Genomic DNA, 23,393 nt, shown 5'->3' on the forward strand with positions numbered 1-23,393 from the left:
TTTTGTATGCATAAACCATGGTTAATGAGCACATTGTGCAGAAACCTTGATTTCTTTGCATAAAAGCTGCATGCACAAAAAATGAGTTAGGAGGATAAATTATGCTCCAAAAAGTTGCGTGCATAACATGAATTAAGAGCATAAAATCTGTGCTCATAGATTGTGCGCAGAAAACCCTCATAAATCATGTTTTTGTGCACAAATCCTGATTACAGGATCCTGGCTTTATAGATTGCAGGTTCAGCCCCATAGATAAACACTAGCTTCAGAAGTTTTACTCTACCAGAGTTAAATTTCCAGAGTTAAGAAAACATGAATTAAGCCAATGCACCTCTCTGCTTTAACATCAGAATTGCATGGATGAGCAAACGTGCACATTTTCATTCAAGTTTGTACATGCATTTTTTTTGTGCGCAAAACTCCATGCTACATAGGAGAAAAGTTATATGCACATAAATGTGTGCACAACCATGTGTAAATATAAGTGCACAGCCTTGTAAGCTTGATTACATTGGGGCCACAGACAGAGAAAGGCCCTCCTATATTGGTCTGAATCACTAGGAGTGGGGTGGCCAACCCATGGCTCTTTGAAGCACTCTATGCTGCTCTTGCAGCTGCCTCAAAACTGCTTCTTAATTCCTTCCCTACTGTTTCTCCCTGGTGGCAGCGGCAGGCATTTATTTATTTATTTAAAGTCTTTTATATACTGAAATATAGCTAGCTGCCTTCACTCCGGTTTACAGGTAAACAACATGTTACAGCTTAGAACAGTTAACAGTAATAACACCATGTAACTTTTGAATAACAGATACAATATAAACTTTGACCTTTAAAGAACGAGATAATATGATATGTTAAACACACATTTGCGTAAATGTAACAACGAGTCTGTTATGGGACGTTGAGGAAGGATGGTACATCTGATATGGCTGTAGTATGACATCGCTGTCTGCCATAGCTATAGAGCTCATAGGTCCTGCACAAAGCGATCCTCTCCTTTCTTAGCAGTCTGCCCACAGCAGTAGTTATGACTTTCACCGGCAAACTGGTTGCTGTGAATGGGGAAAACCACTGGATGTAGAAGTGCAAGCTCCCTTGCTGGCTGCTGCTATTGCTGAGCTGGCCTAGCTTTTTTCCATGTTGCTGCTAACATTTTTTTTTGTCTTTCCAGCAGTTTCCCACCAGTCTTTCGATGTTGGGGCTATCTTAGCTGTGCTGTTTCTCTGCTGCTGTGGCTATCTTGGCCTTGCTGCTTCCCATGCAAGTGAAGGCAAGCCAAGAATAATCATCTGTCTGATCACAGAATTCCTTAGGTAGGCACAACCAGATTCAGCCATTTGGGGAGGGGGAGGGGTGAAAAGAGGGAGGTGAAAAAAGGGAATAGGAGAGAGAGAAAGAAAGCAAAAATGGGAAAAGCATGAGGGGAGAGAGAGAGGACAGAGAGTTCAGGCTGGTCTTAGGGAGCAACCAGAGCAAATGAGCTGGACCAGAGGAGCTGCCCCGAACTCCCCCACCACTGAGCGGTGCATTGAGTCAGTCATGGGAGGCAACCTTGCCTCCCTACCCACTGTGTGGGTAGGGAGGCAACCTTGCCTCCCTACCCACTGTGTGGTTGAAAGAGGAGTTCAAGAAGCCACTGGACATGGGAGTTGTTTCAGGCACTGCCATTGCACAACTGCACTGTACCAGGGCCCGATGGCTAAATACCTCCCACTCCTTTTCTCTGCTCCTTGCCATCAAATCCCAGTAATGTTCAGCCATAGTAAAAAAAAAATAAAAAATCAATCAATCAATCAATAAATAAAAGAGAAAGCCAGTTTTGGGGCTTTCCAGCCCACCCTTTCCCAAACCTAGGGGATGCCTCCTCTTGAAGCCTCAATAACCCATCCAGACCCTGTTCTCATGGGGCCCTGCTTGGATAACCCCCTGACCACCAATTTAAGTAAAAACATTCTCTTACTTAGTCACTGGTGACTGCTGCCACTTGTGCATTTTGCAGAAGAAGTCTTTCTGCAAACGAGTCAGTGAACATGAGTACGAGAAAGTGAGTGCGAATTCAGGAGCATAAGCGTACAAGTGTGATAGCCCGAGGCAATAAGCATTTGTGTGTTTCAGTGAACATGTGTATAAGTATGCGAGTCAGTGTACATTTGTATTTGAGTGTGTGTTAATGTATGTATATGACAGCAGAATGTTTGTGTGCCCCCCTCCCTCCCACTAATCAAGACAATCTCAGGCTGACTGGAAATCAAAAGTTCCTAGTTATGGAAATTGGGGGATTTTTTAAATCCTTAATAGCTTTAATTATTTGGTGTTATTTGATGTGTTTGCTGTTTTATTTTATTGATGTTTGGGAAATATTTTTTTTAAATTACCGGTAGGTGTTTTTAATTATTGGATATTTTATCCAGTAGTGGTTTTGAAATATTTATTCTTTTTTTTCTTAGTATGGTTTTACTATTATGATTTGTATTTCTTGATTTTATTATTTGATGCTTTATGAGGCATGGTGATGTTTATTTTTCCATAGATGCACTGCACAATATAGTCTAACTTGTTGCAGTTTCCACTCCTCACTCCTAACCCCCTCCTCATGGACTAAGGGCTACACATTCTAGCAAGCCTCTGGGGAAGATGCTATTTGGAATGGTATGTCTCTATAAATGGCTAACCATGGGCTGAGAGCTAGGGGCATCTAGTGCAGACCTCAGTTTCTATTCTTATAGTAAATATATTAGAATAAATCAGACAATGCCATATGTTTCAGGGGATCCTGGCTAGTATCAGTTATATTTAACATGCTGTAAGTTTACTGAAAGGAAAGCATCATAGAAACATAGAAAATGACAGCAGAAAAAGACCAATCGGCCCATCTAGTCTGCCCAGCAAGCTTCCACACTTATTTTCCCATACTTATCTGTTTCATCAACCTTGTTGATCAGCCTATCAAGTTCACCCCTTCTTGAATAATGAGGATATAGGATAATTTGGGGATTATGTAGATAGAAATTAAATACTTTTCGCCTTAAACCTAATAGTTAAAAAAAAAAAAAAGATAATTTTATCTCTCAAGAAAAGAATGTGAGCAAATCCCTGAGTCAGTACTTGCCAATTACAATCTCCACATGTCAGACTGTTTGTCAATATTAAGTGTGGGTATAAGAGGTTCTTAAAAGCTTTGGGGTTTGGGCCCATAGGCATGCTGCTGCTGCTGCTGCTAGCCTCTTGCTCTCCACCCTCTCCACACAAACATTCAGTTGTACTTGGTGCATCTCTCTTCTATACATCCTAAAAAAAAAGCATGTACATATAATATATAACTATAATAATTTTCAGGCTGATGCAATGAGATGTGTTCAGCAGAATACAAAGTTTTACTTGTAGTTGTGCACACATTTTGTGCATGTAAACCTCACTGCAGACACAGCAAGAAATGTTATGCACATAAAATGTGCATGTAAAACAGTGTCCTGCTTAGTGGCCTAGCTTGAAAATTCTATACAAAAGAGGGCATTTACCATTACCCCCAAAGCAGAGAGGTGAGCCAGCCCAACCCAGGTTTTCTTAGCACTGGAAATTTTATTTCTGGTCAGAGGTGGAGTAAAGCTCTCAGCACTGCTGTGCTGGCACTTAACAAATGAGCCCTTCTGCAGCGGCATTCCAGGAGAGTGGCTATGGGCCAGGCTGGCTCTATCCCCACCTGAAGGAAAGACATGGGAGAAAGAGAAAGGAGGACCGAGATGAGTTCATCTGATTTCCAAAACCTTTCCTGGTTTTTCAGGGAGGTGTGGCAGTCTACTCTGGGGTTAAAATGGAAACTGAGGAGCTTGTATGCTTGGCACTGTCATTTCAGAGTAAAAGTGAAAAAGTCAGACCGGCCTGCAAAAGAAAAATTACCGGTACTGCATTCTGGTTTGACCTTTGCGATAATCAATCAAATCATCATCGCTGAAAAAGGCTACTTCACAAATGCACAGGAGGGGGGGGGGGGGGGGGGGGGGGGGGGAAGGAAGACAACAGAAAAGTTTGGAGACGTCTGCTAAGCCATTGGGGCCCTTGCTACCAGCAACCTCCCCAGGGCTTGGCCCTCCTCTGCTCCTGAACTTGAGAAGTGTCCACTCAGCTGCCATTGCTGAAATCCTATTCATTTGAAGGCTTTAGGTATGCTCCCCAACCCCAAATTTAAAATGTGCATTCCGCCTGTGCCGAATGCACAATTTAACTTAGTTTCCCCCATTTAAGTCCTGATGCATTAACAAAATATTAGCTTACTGTATCAGGAGTTTAAAAAAAAAAAGTGCTTGTGCATTAGAAAACTGCACTGAATTTCAGCCCACAGTTTTAATGCTCAGCTATCTGCATCAGCCTGTTAAAGAGGATATCAGTGAACAGCCAATTTATGAGCAGAGAAAAATCTGTAGTAATCTACTCTCACAATAGGCAATTATCTATTTATTTATTTACAAGAATTTACTATTCCGTATTTTTTCCAAAACAATTGTTTGAAGCAGATTACAACATCAAAGTTAAAACAAATAAAGTTTAGAACATTCAAAACTTCAAATCACACATCGAAATCAAAACAATACAAAATAAAAAGTGTAAAATTGGACAATCCATTAAAAAAAAAAAACATTTAAAAGCTTCCCTGAACAAATACATTTTTAGCACTTTCCTAAAACTTTTATAATCGCTCAACAAATGTATTTCCAAAGGAATACTATTCCATAATCTTGGTGCAATGTGAGAAAAGGCTTGTTTAGAAATTTGCTGCAACCGTGCGTCTTTAATATTCAGAATCACCAACAACTGTTGAGATTCAGAGCGCAGAGACCTTTGAAGATGACGTATGCACACCAACTGCTTTAAAATAAGCAGGGCTTGTACTATAAACAACTCGATGAACTAAAGCTAAAATCTTAAACCTCATCTGAAATGCAATAGGAAGCCAATGTAAATCATGTAAAACAGATGAAATATGAGCAGATAACGGACAGCCCGTGACAACCCGGGCAGCAGCATTAATCAATATTTGCAATGCCCCCACATAGTACTTAGGTAGGCCTATGAACAGGGCATTGCAATAATCCAAACATGTTAAAACAAATGCCTCCATAACCATCCTAAAGTCATCATGATCCTGTTAGTGGTTCAGAGTTTTCATCCAGATACAAACTAGTTTGAAGGTCACAGGCCAAACTCTGAGTGAACTCCTGTTTACTGTCTTGCACTGTAAAATGTTTATGAACAGGCAATAATCTGTTCATTTAGTTATTCCACTAAGTCTATGATGAGAAAGCAAGCAATTAACTTATACTAAAGCCTGAGAGAGAGAACCAAGGCCACACAGCTGTATCTGAAACCTGATAATAACTCAGTGTTTGTAGTGTATAAGGAGAGAGAGCGAGAAAGAGAGAGGGGGAGAGAAAGCCCTGGACGTGATGGTACGGCTGATTCTTTGGGAAATGTAAGCTTTTTATATCTATGTAGCAATTGTTATCTACCATTACTTTTTCTATATGATCTGATTTTATTTGTTCTATCCTCCTATCGCTCAAATAAACTTACTTTCTTACCTGGAACCATGATGTACTGGGTTCAAGACCCCAGGTATAATTCCAGTAATTGTGTGTGTTTATATGAGATTAGCCTCCCCAGGTTAGAGTCCCTGGGCAGGATACCAGTGTGCATGGTATCCTGCCTAGGATCCAAAATAAAACTCAATCTCTGCAACTTCCGTAACTTAAAACAACCTGATATCCATAAGCACATTATGTTACCACAAAATGTAAGTACCCAAAAAAACTTTCCGTATCAGTTGGAGTATAAAGTCTGACTAGGAGGGAATTGTGTGCCAGATAAAGCCAAAACAATCAATTGAATTTAGCAATTTTCTACTTGCAAATTTCTCTGTGGGAGATACATCCATGACATGATACTTGGAATTGGGTTTCAGGATGTTTTACTTAATTTATATTCTCATTAAGGCAATAAAATAGTTTCCAACTTTTGTTGTGTCTGGCTAGATTTCCTGGTTCTGGTCATATCTCTATTTCTTTTTTTCATTTTCTTTGGTGTCCCCTTTCCTTTTTCTCTTTCGCATTTGTCTCGTCCTCTTTCCTTCATTAGTGTATATTTAATTACTCTTTTCAACCTTTTTCCTGCTCCTTTCCTCTCTCTATTGAAATCTTCCTCCTGTACACTCTCTCACTTCTTCCCTTTCTAACTGTGCTCTCTCTCTCTCTCCCTTTGCTCCTTTTTCCATCTTCCTCTAATGCTCGCTCCTTCCTCGATCATTTTCTCCCCTCTTCATCTTGTACTTTCTCCCCTGCACCTTCTTCCCTTATTACTATGTTTTCTCAGCCCCTCCCCTCCTGCTCTCTTTTCTTCTATGTCTACTTCCTGCATTTTTGGCCCTATGCATTCTTCCCCTTCCTTATTCCTCCTGAGATCTTGCTTTTGTCTCCCTTTCTTCTGTGCATTGTCTGCTCTTCCCCTTCCTCAAGTACTCTCCTTCAATTGTTTTATCTTCTACCTCCTCCCACCCTCCTTCCCCCTTCTATCCTCTTTCCTCCTGTATTCTGCTCCTGCATTCTCTCCATTTCTCCTGCACGTGCTGTCTCTCCCTTTTCCCTTATTCAGGTCTCTTTCTCCCCTTTCTCCTGTGGGTGCTGTGTCCACCCTTCCTATCCTCACTGCCATATTGATTTCTAATACTTTCATGACACCCCCACTCCTTGATTAATCCCTGGGTGCTTTCTCGCCCACTTACTAGTCGAATTCCTATGCAACTGTGCCTGTTCCAGCCCATCCTCTTCTGTCCCCAAGCAAAATTCCATGATGGTCAGTGGGGAAGGAATCACAGGAAGGGAGCAGTTAGTTCTCTATCTGCTTCAGCTTCATGTCTTCCCTGACTGGGAGGAGGGTAGCTCTTGCTTTTCTCTGTATTACGTTAGTCCAGGATTTGCTCTGATGGTTGCCCCGGATGAAACCCTTTGGTGCTGCGGCACCGTTTGTTTCAAGTTTATGTATAATTTTACTTGTCCCAGTATGCGCCACTATAAATAATAACTAATAATTTATACATAAAATTTACATTACTTGCCCTTTGTTAACAGAGATGCTATTGCAAGGGCTGTTTGGAACATGTTTCCCTTGACTCGCATTTCCTTCGCGCGTTTGGAGCCACCTTGATTGAAAGCCTTCCCTGATGCTGTGAAATTAGTTTAGTTTTGGGCTTCTGTCCCTCCCGACGCAGCCCAAGTGGCGAAACACGGTCCATGCTGGGAGACCGAAATCTACTGTACTATTGAATAAAAGTTGGAAATGCTTTACAACATCCTTATTGAACTTTTGATGTGATCATTTCTTCAAGGATCCCAGAACTTTTAGCGCTATACTATTGACACATGGTTTGTCACCAGTGTGTATACCACTCATCCTCTCCACTTTATTATTTGCTTATTTTTTGGTTAACATTTATTTCCATGCATTCGAGTGGACTATTACAGTAACCAAACTACCTCATACGAAACTAAAATGGGCAGAAATGTGAAAATGTGTGTAGCTTCATGATAATAGCCTCAGGGGCCTTATTGCATTTGTAAAATGACCTGGAAAGCTTCACATTTAATGTCTTAAGTAAGCAAAATAGCTTTACCCACCAGAGATATTATTAGGTGTGGGCACACAAAGCTTGTGTCCCGAATGTATTGGCCAGTGGCCCCAATCTTCCTCCACAATGAATTCCAGAGTTCAATTACACATTGAGTAAAAAAATATTTTCTCCTATTTGTCTTAAATATATCACCTAGTAACTTCACTGAGGGGTCAATTTTAAGACTCGTGCGCGGTCGCTATTGCAAGGAGCGGGTAGGGAGGGAACTTTCCTATCCCTAACCCTACCCTTCCTACCTCTTCCCCTCTCCTCCCTGACATCTAACCTAACTCTACCTATCCCTATTTTTTTTTTTTTAATATTCACTGCTTCCCGGGAGCAGAAGTAAATCTCTGCATACTGGCCAGCTGCTAGTGCATGCATCCCTAGGACAGCGGCTAATGGCGCTGTCCTGGCCCACCCCTGCCCCATTCAGAGCATGCTCCACCCACCTGCCCCCTTTTGCAGGGCCCGGCACTTTGGCTCATAACGGGGATTATGCGTGTGGCCGGGCCTGTTCTAAAATGCGGGTGGCGTGTGCAAGGCCCGGTCACGCGCATAACCCCCGTTTTTTACGCATGTGGCCCTTTTAAAATCGGGCTGTGAATGTTCCTAGACTTTGTAGTTTTTGAAAAAGTAAACAACTGATTCGCGTTTACCCATTCCACTCCATTATTTTATAAGACTTCTATCATAACTCCCTCAACCAAACTAAAAGGACCTAACCTCTTTAGCCTTTCCTTAGGGGAATTGTTCCATTCCCTTTATCATTTTCGCCACCCTTCTCTGTACCTTTTCTAATTCTGATGTCTTTTTTGGTATGCAGTGACCAGATTCGCACACAATACTCAAGATGAGATCACACCATGGAGCGATACAAAGGCATTATATGATATTCTCTATTTTATTTTCCATATCTTTCCTAATAATGCCCACCATTCTATTTGCTTTCTTGGAGGGCATCACTTTGCACTTGTCTACATTAAATGTCATCTGCCATTTGGACGCCCAATTTCTCAGTCTTGCAAAGTGTTCTTGCAATTTCTCACAAACCTCTTGAATAATCAGCAAATCTAATCATATCACTCACTGTTCCCATATCTAGGTCATTTATAAATATGTTAAAAAGTAGTGGTTCTAGAAGAGACCCTGGGGCTCTCCATTGAGAAAACTGGTTATTTATCCCTACTCTGTTTTCTATCTTTTAACCAGCTCTAAATCTTCAACAGAACATTGTCTCCTATCCCACACAGAAACATGGCTAGGAGGGCCAATTTCCTCATGAATCTCTCATGAGGCATCTTATCAAATGCTTTCTGAAAATCTAGAAACACTACATCAGCTGGCTCACCTTTATTCACATGTTTATTAATGCCTTCAAAAAAAATGTAGCAAATTGGTCAGGCAAAAAACTTTCCTTGCCTAAATCCATGTTGACTTTGTCCTATTAAACTATGTTCGTCTATACGTTCAGTAATTTTGCTCTTTGGAATATTTTCAACCATGTTTATCGGCATGGACATCATGCTCACCAGTCTGTAGTTTCTCAGATCACCCCAAAGCCCTTTTTAAAAATAGACATTACACTGGCCACCCTCCGATCTTTAAGTATCATAGCTGATTTTAATGACAGTTTACAGATCATCAATATCATTTTTCAGTTTTCAGCATTCTGGGATGTATACCATATGGTCCAAGTGATTTGCTTCTCTTAGTTTGTCAATTAGCCCTAGTACATCTTCCATATTCATTGAGATTTGTTTATTTCCACTGAATCATTACCTTTAAATGTCACTTCTGGCATGGTATCTGCCTTACATCTTCCTCAATAAAAACCAAAGCAAAGAATTCAGTCAATCTCTCTGCTATGGCCTAGTTCTCCCTTAGTGCCCTTTTTACCTCTCGATCATCTAATAGTCCAAATGACTCCCTCTCTGGATTTTTGCTTCGAATGTACCTGAAAAAGTTTTTATTATGAGATTTTGCTTACACCTCAAGCTACTTATCACATTCTGTCTTTGCCTTCCGTATCAATAGTTTGCATCTAACTTGTCAGTGCTTATGCTGTTTCCTGTTTTCTTCATTCGGATCCCTTTTCCATTTTTTGAAGGATGTTTTGGCTAAAATAGCCTCTCTCACCTCACCTTTTAACCATGCCAGCAGTTGTTTGGCCTTCCTTCCACCTTTTTTTAATGTGTGGATTAAGCCACACCAAATCCCCAGTTCTAAGAGGAGGTGCCAACCAGCGTTTTTTGTCAGCTTGTTTTTTATACTTTTCAGTGGCCGAGGTGAGGATTGGCAAGTCTTTTGCCACAATTTTCCAAGGTCTTGGCTCAGGATATCGGCTGCAGGACATGGGCCTATTACAGGTATAGGACGTGGTACCTGTGGATGTCTGCCATACAGGATCTGGAAGGGGATAACCCTGTGGAGATTGTTATGGCAAAATTCCACACAGGGAAGGAGAGATGCCCAATCATCCTGCCGTTCGTTTACATAGGTCCTTAGGAATCCCATGAGGGCTTGGTTAGTTCTTTCTGACTATCCATTACTTTGTGGAAGGTATGCTGATACGAAGTGCAGCAAAATTCCAAACTTTTTGCCCAGACTTCTCCAGAATCTTGCCATAAATTGCACAGCTCGATTAGAGAGAATATGTTCTGTAAGCCATGAAGGTAAAAGTTATGCTGGAAAAACAGATGAGCCAATTCTGGAGCTAAACAAAGTACAGGGAGTAGTATAAAGTGAGCCATTTTTTAGAAATGGTCCACCATGACCCAGATAGAAGTACAGCCATTAGAGAAGGGAAGGTCAGTCCATGACCACTTGGATCCAGATTTTCTTAGGGGCTGGAAATGGCTATAACAGCCCCAAAGCTGATATACAATTGGGACAGGGCAGGACTCTACTTGGTGCCACACATCATGCCTTAATAAGGCCACCAGTAGTGGTAAAGGAGCAGTTCCATTGTTTTGGCAACTCCAGGGTGGCCTGCCAGGCAGGAATCATGGGCCCACTTAAATACTTTCTCCCGCAAGTGTTTGGGGACCACAGAGCTCTCCAGGGGTACAGGTACTGCCTTAGCGATCAGAATTCTTGCCAGATTGATGATGTAGCAGGGAAATTCCATGAAGTCTTCTGTCTCGAAAGACCATGACAGGGAATCAGTTCGCTAGTTCATCTCTACCAATTGGTACCGGAGTTCGAAGTCAAAGCAGTTAAAGAATAGAGACCATCAGGCGTGATGTGGGTTTAACCACTGGGTTTGTTGTAGGTACTGTAGGTTTTTATGGTCAGTGAAGATTGTGATGAGTTGCTTGCTCCCTCTGATAGGTGGCACCATTCCTCCAGGGCCAGTTTCACTGCTAGGAGTTCCCTGTCTCCTATGCTACAATTCCTTTCCTTAGGTGTGAATATCTTGGGAAAGAAAACGCAAGATGTGTGGGTACCTTTATTGTTGTGTTGAGTGAGGACAGCCCCTACCCAGGTGGCAAGAGACATCTTCTTCTACAAAAAAAAGCCCTAGCCAGGTCCCAGTGTTGGAAACAGGGATTTTATTTATTTATTTATTTATTTAGGGTTTTTATATACCGACTTTCTTGATACAGATCAAATCAACTCGGTTTACATAGAACAATAGCTCATTAACAATAACAAGTTAAAACCTCAATTAGAGGAGACAGAGTGGGAGCAGAAAGTAAAAGTTACATTATAACAAGGGCGAGCAACTGGGAATTGGAAGTGAAGAGTGGGAGGAACCAAAGTAGAGAGGTATAAACAGAGAGTAGGGGCTTGAAGCCAACCTCTGGAGATTAACTCTAACATTATAACATGATTATGTGACACTCTGCTAGTTTATGTAGTAATATGAAATAACTGAAGAACAGCTGATTGGATACTATATTGGCAGAAATAGTCTAGGAGCCAGGAAAGGCTCGACCAAACAGCCATGTCTTAAGTTTCTCCTCCATTTCCAGGATTTCCGTACAGTTCTTCAGTCGATCCTATTTTCAAAAATCGACTATAGCAACTCCATATTAATCGGCTTACCAGCAGTCACCACAAAGCCCTTACAAATGCTACAGAACTCCGCAGCCAGGATCCTAACCAATACCGGCAGAGGTGAACACATCACCTCTATACTCAAGAGCCTACACTGGCTCCCCATAAAGTTCAGAATTTTATACAAAATGCTAACTATAATACACAAAACCATCCACTCACAAACCACACTTGAACTAAATTGCCCTCTCCGATCGCATGCAGCAGCCAGACCCATTAGAACATCATATCTAGGCACCCTTTATGTACCCCCCCCTGCCAAGTCGTCAATGAAGAAACGCGCCTTCTCGATAGCCGGCCCTATTCACTGGAATAATCTTCCATCGGAACTGCGCTTAGAACCATGCCTGCGGACATTCAAAAAGAATCTGAAGACCTGGCTCTTTACCGAAGCCTTCACTTAAACATTTCACCGAAGCCTTCTCTTAAACTCACACACCATCAACTAAAGAACTTACCACCTATACTGCACTTTACATTTTACGCTTACTTGCATAATACAACAGGTTCAATGTATACCCTACCCATTTATTTATAGTTCACTGTATATATCTAATTTTATGTTTCAAACACATGCTTCTTGTTTAAGGTATACCTTATTTACTTACCTATTTTATTAATTGCTATCTGTTCATTGCTAACGTTCAATGTTCACCATATATTTGGTAATTTCTGGTTATATGTAAACCGAAGCGATATGTACTAGTACATGAACTCCGGTATAGAAAAAGTCTTAAATAAATAAATAAATAAAAGTTAGGAGGCAGGTTTCCTGTCGGAGGTCCAGGGGCAATGCGTTCCAGATGGCGGGACCTGCTGTTGAAAAAGCCCGGTCTCTGATGTTTAATCTATGTACCATTTTGATCGGGGGAACGTGTAGGGATCCCTTATAGGCATCTCTTAAAGGTCTAGCCGAAGAGTGTAATTTGAGAGGGTGTAGCAGGTCTAGGGGGGTCTGGTGGTAGATACTTTTGAGGATGATGGTGAGAGATTTGTGGAGTATTCTAAAGTTAACTGGAAGCCAATGTAGGTCTTTTAGTATTGGCGTGATGTGATCTCTTCGCTTAGTGTTGGTCAAAATTCTCGCTGCCGCATTTTGGAGCAGTTGCAGAGGTTTTAATGTAACAGCTGGTAGACCTTACAGGATCGAATTACAATAATCGACCTTAGAGAACAGGATTGCTTGGAGTACTGATCTGAAGTCATGGTGATATAGAAGAGGCTTGAGTTTTTTTGAGCACCTGTAACTTTTATTTATTTATTTTAAGTTTTTCTATACCGGCATTCGCGATAAATATCGCATCATGTCGGTTTACAATTAACAAGTGGAGAGGGAACAAAAAAGGTAATAAATAACATCTCAAATAGTAAACATTAAACAAGTGAAGGCTAAGGGTTGCAGTTACAATAAAACAAGGGAGTAATACAACTTGGAACAGAGAAAAGAAGCTGGGGTTTTTATAGAGAGAACATATATGCCAATCAATGCATTTGTAGCATTAATGAATTGCCCTGATGAGGTGGAGTTAATTAATTACCATGTTAAGGCAAAGTCTAAGCTACTAGTTAATGACGGATTAGGAACTTGTAGAAGCATTAGGAACTTGTAGAAGCATTCCTTTGTAGTATAATTTATAAACTTCTTCAAGCTCAGATGATTGTCAATCATAACGCCGAGGTCTCTATAGCATGAGTGATATAGGTGGTAGCGTGCGATTGTTGTGAGTGTTGACTATTTTCAGGAGTGATAAGCAGGAGTTCTGTCTTAGCAGTATTTAGCACCAAGTTAAGGCTGGTAAGGTGGTGGTTGATAGTTTGTAGGTGAGAGTCCCATAACTTGATTGCTGAGTCCAAGGAGCCTGTTATAGGGATCAAAACTTGAACATCGTCTACGTATATGTAGAATTTCAAATTTAGCGTCGAGAGTAGATTGCAGAGAGGGAGGAGATATATGTTAAATAGGGTGGGAGATAAAGAGGAGCCCTGGGGAACGCCGTGTGGGGAGTTGGTGCGAGGAGATTCCATGTTGTTGATTTTAACCTTATAGCCTCGATTGCTGAGGAATGAGTTGAACCATCTGAAGACAGATCCTGAGATTCCTATGTCGGATAGCCGGTTTAATAATGTGGTATGGTTGACTGTGTCGAAAGCTGCGAAGATATCGAGGAGTGCAAGCAGGTATACTTGATCTAGGAGTGATAAGAGGAGTGGATTCTGTATTATGTTCTTTCCGAAATCCATATTGTGATGGATGAAGGATTTTATGTTCTTCCAAGTCATTTGATAGTTGATTATTTACCACTTTCTCCATGATTTTGGCTACAAACGGCAAATTAGATATTGGTCGATAGTTGTTGGGATCGTCCGGGTCCAGGTTAGGTTTTTTGAGGATAGGTTTGAGGGTTGCTAATTTGAGAGTGTCCGGGAAGATTCCTTGTGAGAGCGAGCAGTTGATTATGTCTGCTAGGTATTTGGAGATGGAGCCTGGTATTAGAAGCAGTAATTTAGATGGAATTTGATCTTGTGGGTGAGTGGAGGGTTTCATTCTTTTAAGGATAGTTTCCACCTCCGTAGAGTAGGTGGGCTCGAAAGCTTCCAATGCTGTGACTGAGTTAGGGCGGTAGAGAGGATCCAAAGATGATGTGATAGGGTTAGAGGGTAATCTAGCCAAGGTGTTAGAGATTTTACTCTGGAAGAAGATGGCCAGTTCATTGGCCTTCGATTGGGCTAGGTCGTCCGAAATCGATGCGGAAGTTGTCTTGGTAAGGTCTGAGACGTAAGCGAAGAGGGCATTTGCATCGAAAATCATATCATGGATACGGTGGGCGTAAAAGTCTCTTTTGGTTCGCAGTGTCATGGTTCTGTAATGGTGGAGAGCTGCTTTGTAGATGGCTAGGGTATGAGGGTTGGGGGAGTTCCGCCATTTCTTTTCCTTCTGTCTCAGGCTTTGTTTAATGCGCGGAGCTCCTTTGAGAACCACGGTTGTTTATTTTTCTGTGATGGGTTGATATTCTTTGATGATGGAGGGCATAGATTGTTTGCTATGGTTTCAGTGATGTTTTGCCAAGAAAGTATAGCTGCGTTAGGGTTCGAAAGATCCAAGTTGGGAAGTTCTTTGCTCAGGGAATTGCAGAGGGCTTCTGAAGGACAGGATTTCCTATAGTGCAGTGTGGTAGGCAGTGGGGGGGGGGGGGGGGGGCAAGAGATCCTGTTGTCTTTTTAAGAGTGGAGGTGATCATAAAGTGGTCTAACCATGGTACTGGGAGGCAAGAAGGGTATGAGAGTTGTGTGAGGCTACCATTAGTTAAGATGAGATCAAGGGTATGACCCGCTTTATGAGTGGATTGGGTGATGATTTGGGTGAAGCCCATGTCTGAGAGGGAGGAAAGGAGAGCTTCACAGATGAGTGAGGCTTGGCGTCGATGTGTAGATTAAAGTCCCCAAGGTCAAGTATTTGGCTATGATTTCCACTAAAGGAGAGGCATCGAGGTCTAGCAACCCCGGGGGGGCGTATATGAGGCGGATCTGGAGAGTTTTTGATTTGAATAGGCCTACCTCTAGTTTAGATGTTGAGTTGATAGGTTGTAGGGTGAGATTAAGATCTTTTTTGGCGGCTAAGAGAAGTCCTCCCCCTCTTTTCTTTTGTCGAGGAATTGAAAAGACGTCGTATATCTGGGTGGGAAGTTGATTTATGAAGACAGTGTCTGTCGGCTTCAGCCAGGTCTCTATGATCGCACAGATGTCTGGTTTGCAGTCAAGCAGGTAGTCATGTAGGATGTGGGTTTTTTTTGGCAATCGATTGCACACTGAATAGAGTTAGAGTGAATAAGGCTAGTCCGAGGAATTGGGTAAGCGGGGAGATCATGACTGGAATGAGATTTCTATATGGTTTGAGTCTATATTGCAATGGTGATTTCATCTTAGTAGGGGAACTGTGGTGTAAGAGGGGTATTGTGTATCCTTGCATCGTAGGTAGATTGGAGCTCTGGCGTCATCAAATGTTGGCACGTGTGGTTATCCTTTGACCTTCGCATATCTGTGGGTAGGGGAACGGGAGTTTCCTTTGGAGTAGGCTGTCAATTGACGAGTGCCGGTCTAACGAGGGGATGGAATTGAGGGTTTCGTTCACCGTGGGAATGGTGGAGGGTCAGCTTCTCAAACTGGAAAGTTGTAGTACCAGGATGTGCTAGGGTGGAGCTTGAGTGGTCAATTTCGGGAGAATAAAGATTAATTTGGGCGCGCGACACCTAGCTGGTAATCAAGATTTAAAGCCCCGCTGGGCCTCAGCCGATTGGCTGCCCTGCAGCCATCGCCTGATTGGCTGTTTTTGCTGGGGAGGGCGGGCTTCGGACGGAGCGAGGTCGGGGCCGGGGGCTGGCTTCCTTAGCCTCGCGGTCGGCGGCGGCTCTGCCTGGGTGAGGTGAACAGAGAAGGCCTTACCCCGGTGGGAACGCCAGCACCGATTGCGCAGGCCTGACCGCCGGATGAGCCGCTTCCGAAGACGATCCAGGAGACAAAGAGGAACTTGCCCTGCAGCCAATCGGATCTTTGAGAAAGGCCTGCTTGAGTTGCTGGAAGGCTTGGATAGCATTCTGACCAATTCCTGGAGTTGGTGCCATTCTTCATAAGGGCAGTGAGGGTGCGACCAGAGAGGAATACCCTTGTACGAATTGCCAGATATAATTGGCAAACACTAGAAATTGTTGCAAGGCATAGAGTCCCACAGGCTGAGGCTAATCCTGAATTAGCAGGAGAGAGACCTGGGGGTGATGGTGTCTAATGATCTGAAGTCAGCGAAACAATGTGACAAGGCGATAGCTAAAGCCAGAAGAATGCTGGGCTGCATAGAGAGAGGAATATTGAGTAAGAAAAGGGAAGTGATTATCCCCTTGTACAGGTCCTTGGTGAGGCCTCACCTGGAGTACTGTGTTCAGTTCTGGAGACCGTATCTCCAAAGAGACAGAGACAAGATGGAGGCGGTCCAGAGAAGGGCGACCAAAAAGGTGGAGGGTCTTCATCAAATGACTTATGAGGAGAGACTGAAGAATCTAAATATGTATACCCTGGAGGAAAGGAGGAGCAGAGGTGATATGACACTTTCAGATACTTGAAAGGTTTTAATGATCCAAAGATAACGACAAACCTTTTCCGTCGGAAAAAAATCAACAGAACCTGAGGTCACAATTTGAAGCTCCAGGGAGGAAGACTCAGAACCAATGTCAGGAAGAATTTCTTCACGGAGAGGGTGGTGGATGCCTGGAATGCCCTTCTGGAGGAAGTGGTGAAGACCAGAAATGTGAAGGACTTCAAAGGGGCGTGGGATAAACACTGTGGATCCATAAAGTCTGGAGGACGTGAATGAAGAGTGGGTGGCTCGCGGGAATGACGGCTACTACCTGGAGATAATACCCTTATTCAATAAACACACATGGTTAATGCGACTCCAACATTGCTCTAAGACTCCAACATTGCTCTAAGCTTCAACGGCAAGAGGAAATGTGGAAAAAAGGATTTGCATTCACAAAAAAGCAGGGAGTAGCTTGCTTGTTACGGCGGTTACTACCCCAAACCAAATAAGCCTGATACTTCACTTTCAATGCATATCCAGCATAGCTCTCTGCTTCAACGGCAGGGGAGAAAGACTGATACTTCACGCATATCCAGCATAGCTCTCTGCTTCAACGGCAGGGGAGAAAGTCTGCTACTTCACTTTCAATGCATATCCAGCATAATTCTCTGCTTCAACAGCAGGGGGAATGAAGAAAAGTGGATCTATATACAGACAACAACCAACAAGGACTGAATTACATAGTCTGGGTAAACAAATAAGCATGGGTGTAGCTTGCTTATTGCGGCGGTTACTACCCCTAAATAATTAAGCTAGATATTTCACTTAGATGCAGTTCCAACACTGCTCTCTACATTAATGGTGGGGGTGGAAGGGAAATAGAACCAAAAGGTTACTAAGAGCCAAGAGAAACAGATAAGTATGAGAAAAAAAAAGTGCGAAACTTGTTGGGCAGACTGGATTGGCCATCTGGTCTTCTGCCGTCATTTCTATGTTTCTAATTGCCTTCACTTTCTACGGGTCCAGGCACAAGCCATGACGGGAGATAATAACCCAGGAAAAGTAGCTCATCCTGCTCGAAGATACAGTTTTTGAGCTTGGCTTATAGGTGATTCTCCCTGAGCCTCTGCAGTACCTGTTTAACATTATCATTGCTGTGCCAAGGAGCATGACAAGATGAGGATATCATCCATATACACTAGGATGTGGGAGTAGAGGAGATCTCTAAAGATTTCGTTGACCATGTGTTGGAAGATGGCAGGGGAACTGCAAAAGCCAAACGGCAATATGAAGGTATTCATAATGTCTATCGCAGGTATTGAATGCAGTCTACCATTCATCCCCTTCCCACATCCAGATGAGATTGTCAAGTTTAGTGACTGTTGATCTCCACGCAGTCCGTCAAAATGTTTTGTGATTAGGGGCAGCAGGAATCTATTCTTGTGGGTTGTAGCATTGAGACCCCTGAATTCAATGCATGACTTGAGTTAGCCATCCTTTTTTCCCATGAAAAAGAATCCTGCTCCTGCCGGGGATGACAAAGAACAGATGAACCCTTGCTCCAGGTTTTCTTTAATGCAGCTTGACATGGCAACCCTAGGGGGCATCTTCCCAGAAAGCAGGTCAATTGGGCATTCATAGGACATGTGGGGTGTGCTTTTTACTGAAGACATCATCAAATGTTGCATATCGAGGACGACAGATCATGGTCTGGTTCAGAGATATGGGGAATGGAACCTGCGTGAGACACCCTTGCTGACAAGAGGACCCAGATCGGGCAACCTGTAATGCCTGTCAATATTTAATGGGACTGTGAATCTCCAGCCAGGGTAGGCCTTGGACAGCACATAGAGGGAAATACTTTCCTTGTACAGGAGTCCAGTGTGAAGCATGAGTGGCATGGTAACCAAGGACAGCCGACCTGGAAGGGGCTCACCGTAGACTGAAGAAATGGTAACTGGTTTATCCAGGGTCACAGTGGGAAGGTTGTACAGGTGTACCAAAGCATTGTCAATAAAACTGCCTCAGGTTCCGGAGTCCAGGAACTCCTCAGTATTCACCTCAAAATCCTGGAAGCTGAGGTGAACAGGAATGAGTACTTGGGGAGAGGCTGAGAGTCAGCCTAGGATTGACACAACCCTAGGGCCAGCAAAGTGCCCCTGAGCAGTGCAATATAGGCAGAGGTCGAGCCACTGGCATCTCAGCTTTTTTGCTCCTCAGAGAGCCGGATCCTGCATAGTTGCATTAGTTCTTCTTCTGAGAAGACAGGTACAGAGTCTGTAGCGGTGACCAAAAGATTTATTATTTATTTAGCATTTTTATATACCGACTTTCCAATAACAGAATTACTGATCAATTCGGTTTACATTTTAACAGAACAATAACATTGACAAGTAAATGTCTTACAATGAACAGGTCGATATAACTTGGATAAGTATATATGGGGTTAACCAGTAAAAGATACATTGCCTAATGTAGGCATAAGTAAAAGATACAGTACCTAATGTAGGTTAAATAAACAGTTGCTAATTATAAGACTAGGTTATGATCTTCGACTGCCAAAGTTTACGTGAGTTCTATAGATGATCTAAATAGCTCTCAGGTGGATTACGGTGCCAACCTGAAATGATGAGAAGCCTCCCTCTCTCATATCCGCTCCTGGAAGTTGAGGTCTACCTGGATGGCCAGAACAATGAGATCCTCCAGGCCAGGTGGCAGGTCTTGACCAGCTAATTCATCTTTGATGCAACCTGCAAGGTCCTGCCAGAAAATGTCGGTGAGACTGTCTTTGCCCCAACAGAGTTCCAAGACCAGGGTCTGAAATTAGATGGGGTAAGTCTCCTACCACGCGGTTGCCCTGCCTAATATGAAGTAACTCCATGGCAGACAAAGAGGCCTGATCAATCTCATCAAATATTTGGTGGAATTCTTTCAGGAAGTTGTCCAATCTTCTAACCAGGGGGTCATTCCATTCCTATGGTGGGAAGCCTTGGCTTCCCACCATAGGAATGGACCTGCCAGAAGAGAGAGAATAAATGTTACTTTGGTCCAATCAAAGGGGAAGCTGGCGGCTTCAGCTCAACGTGCATCATGCACTACCTGGGCGGTAGTGGTAAATACGGCACAGGTCCTAGGTAACGTATCGGTGCCAAGGGAGAAGATGCTGGTGCAGGTGTGGATGTGTGGACCTGCAGGACCTCCATTCAGGTCGCAAGGCCTTGCAATATGCTGGTCATTTGATTTAGGTGGACTTGCTGCTGCTGGACATGGAGAGCCTAGCCTGTGATAGCCTGAGCAGGGGACGAGCCATAGAGTTCACGGCCTCAGCAAACTCATGGAAATGAGCCCCTTGGGCTGAGTCATGGTTGATGCATCCTAGTAGGTAAACCTACTAGGTCCACACTGATAGCAGGTGGATCTGCTCTTACTGAGATTAGTATTGAGGCTTCAACTGATCAGTCCTGTTTCTCACAGGTTGAGCCTTTGGGCTCCAGGGGCCAGCAGGGCTTAGGCGAGAGTCCTGTACGGAGCGGTCAGAGGAAATCGAGTAGCAGGCAGAGGTCAGGGAAGACAGTAAGCAAACAATGTCAAGGTCGAGGCTAAAGTCAGGGCAGGTGGTGATCAAGCAGTATCAAGGTCCATGCTAAGGTCAGGGAAGGAGGCAATCCGGCAGAATAGTCCGGGTCCAAGGCCAGGGTCAAAACCAGGAGTCAATCAGAGATGGACAAATGATAGAAGAACAAGACATTGGTGGGACCAAGGCATGGCACAGACCATCAGGGCAAGGTAATAGCAAGGCAGGATGACAAGAAGGCAAGACAAAGCAAAAGATACAGACAAGTAGCAACACGCACGGCAACATAGGAGAATCTGTTGCTGAGGCAAGGTTTGGAGCTGGGGTTTAAATACCCAGCCGTGTGATGTCATCACCGGGTGCCAGTGGGCTAATTTTCTGCCATGGGCCCCTCAAGAACTGATGCGCCTATGGGGAACTGAGGGAGAGCAGCATTACGGTATTCTGGGGTGAGTGCGGCCAGTTGTAGGACATTCTGCGCTCAGCGAAAATATTACATGCAGAAGCGAAAATATTACATGCAGACAAACTGAACTGGAAATCACAAAAAGCCAGACTCTGCATGCAGTTCAACAATAGAAAAACAGAAACATTAGCATTCCTCATAAAACAATAAAATTAGAAAATATAAAATATCAATCATAACCGTAAAACCATACTGATAAAAAAATAAATATTTCAAGACAGCTGAGGAATATAACATTCTATTACTAAATTCATAACTTTTTTTTAAAAAGTTCACAAAAACTAAAAATATTTCAGAACAGTAGACATATCAAATAACAGACATCAAAGAAACTAATAAGAATAATAAAATTCCCAACTTTCCATACTTGGGGAGCCTGATGTTCAGTGCTGGCCGGGGTAGTAACTTAGCAGGATATGACATATCCGGCTAAATTACAAGGCGCTACTTAGCCGGATAAGTTAAATCTGGCTATGATAGATGAGCTCTATGGCTGATCTAACTTTTAGAATTAACATGACCGGATAAGAATGAATATCGCTACTTACCCAGTTACATTAACCTGATAAGTAGTGCCACCCAGGCTCACTCATGACCTGCCCACAAATTGGCCGGCTAAAAGAGAGCGAGATAAGTGACTTATCCAGCTATCCAATACTAAATATGCTTTCAATATCGGGCCCAGGGAATTTCTGATTTTCAGTCACCATGAGATTGTCCTGGACTATAGTTTCAGATACACACACACTCACATAAGAACATAAGATATATCATACTGGGTCAGACCAAGGGTCCATCAGTGGCCAACTCAAGTACTTGAGAAGTACTCAAAACAAAACATTAAATATATCTCATGTCATAATGCTGGCAACAAGCAGTGGCTATTCCCTATTGATTAATAGCAGTTTATAGACTTCTCCTCCAGGAACTTATCCAAACCTGTTTTAAACCCAGCTACACTAACTACCTTTACCACATCCTCCGGCAATGAATTCCAGAGCTTAATTGTGCCTTGAGTGAAAAATAATTTCTCCAATATGTTTTAAATGTGCTACTCGCTGACTTCATGGAGTGCCCCCTACTTCTATTATCCGAAAGAGTAAATAATTGAGTCACATTTACCTGTTCAAGTCCTTTCATGATCCCCCCCCCCCCCTCAGTCATCTCTTCTCCATGCTGAACAACCCTAACCTCTCTAGCCTTTCCTCATAGGGAAGCCATTCGCTATACTTTCTCCAGTCCAAATATTTTTTTGAGATGCAGCGAACAGAACTGCATACGTTATTCATGGTGCAGTCTTACCACGGAGCAACAGAGGCATTATACCATCCTCCATTGTATTTTCCATTCTCTTCCTAATATTTCCTAAAATTCTGTTTGCTTTTTTTGACCACCACTCCGCTCGGACAAATTTCAATGTAGTATCGCCTAGATCGTTTTCATGGGTGGTATCTCCTAATATGGAACCTAACATCCTGTAACTATAGTATGGGTTATTTTTCCCTATATGCATCACTTTGCACTTGTCCACATTATATTTCATCTGCCATATAGATGCCCAAGCTTCCAGTTTTGCAAGGTCCTCCTGCAGTTTATAATAATCCGCTTGTGATTTAAGTAGTCTGAATAAATTTGTGTCATCTGCAAATTTGATCACCTCACTTGCCATATCCCTTTTCCAGATAATTTATAAACATATAAAAAAGCATCGATCCAAGTACAAATCCCTGAGGCTCTCCACTTTTTACCTTTTTCCACTGTGAAAACTGACCATTTAATCCTACTCTGTTTCCTGTCTTTTAACCAGTTTGCAATCCACAAAAGGACATTACCTCCTATCCCATGACTCTTCAGTTTTCTTAGAAGCTTTTCCTGGGGAACTTTGTCAAATGTCATCTGAAAATCCACACATCTTACCTACCGGTTCATCTTTATCCACATGTTTATTCGCCCCTTCAAAGAAATGTTGCAGATTTGTGAGGCAAGACTTCCCTTGGATAAATCCATGCTGGCTGTTTCCCATTAAACCTCTATCTCTATATTTCTGTGATTTTATTCTTTATAATAGTTTCCACAATTTTTCAAGCACTGATGTCAGGCTCACTAGTCTATATTTTCCCGGATCACCTCTGGAGCCCTTTTTAAATATTGGGATTAACATTGGCCACTTTCCAGTCTTCAGGTACAATGGATGATTTTAATGGTAGATTAAAAATTACTTGCAATAGGTCTGAAATTTTATTTTTGAGTTTTTCAGAATCCTGGGGTTTATACCCTCTGGTCCAGGTGATTTGCTATTCTTCAGTTGTCAATCTAGCTTACTATATCTTCCAGGTTCACCTTGATTTGGTTCAGTTCATCTGAATCTTTATCTTTGAAAACTGTCTCCGGAACAGGTATCTTCCCAATATTCTCATTAGTAAACAACGAAGCAAATAATTCATTTAGTCTTTCCGCGATGGCCTTATCTTCCCTAAGTGTCTCTTTAACCTTTCAATCATATAACAATCCAACAGACTCCCTCGCAGGTTTCCTGCTTTTGATATAATTTATAAAGTTTTTATGA

General features: G+C 42.6%; 1 protein-coding gene across 1 annotated transcript in view; it reads right to left on the reverse strand.

Annotated features, from left to right (window-relative positions):
- The window catches only part of GALNT2 (polypeptide N-acetylgalactosaminyltransferase 2), a 463,548-nt gene that overhangs the window by 120,250 nt on the left and 319,905 nt on the right, over positions 1-23,393 (reverse strand). The window lies entirely within an intron of this gene.

Source organism: Rhinatrema bivittatum, chromosome 3, assembly GCF_901001135.1.
Source record: "Rhinatrema bivittatum chromosome 3, aRhiBiv1.1, whole genome shotgun sequence".
In the NCBI taxonomy this organism is placed as follows: Eukaryota; Metazoa; Chordata; class Amphibia; order Gymnophiona; family Rhinatrematidae; genus Rhinatrema; species Rhinatrema bivittatum.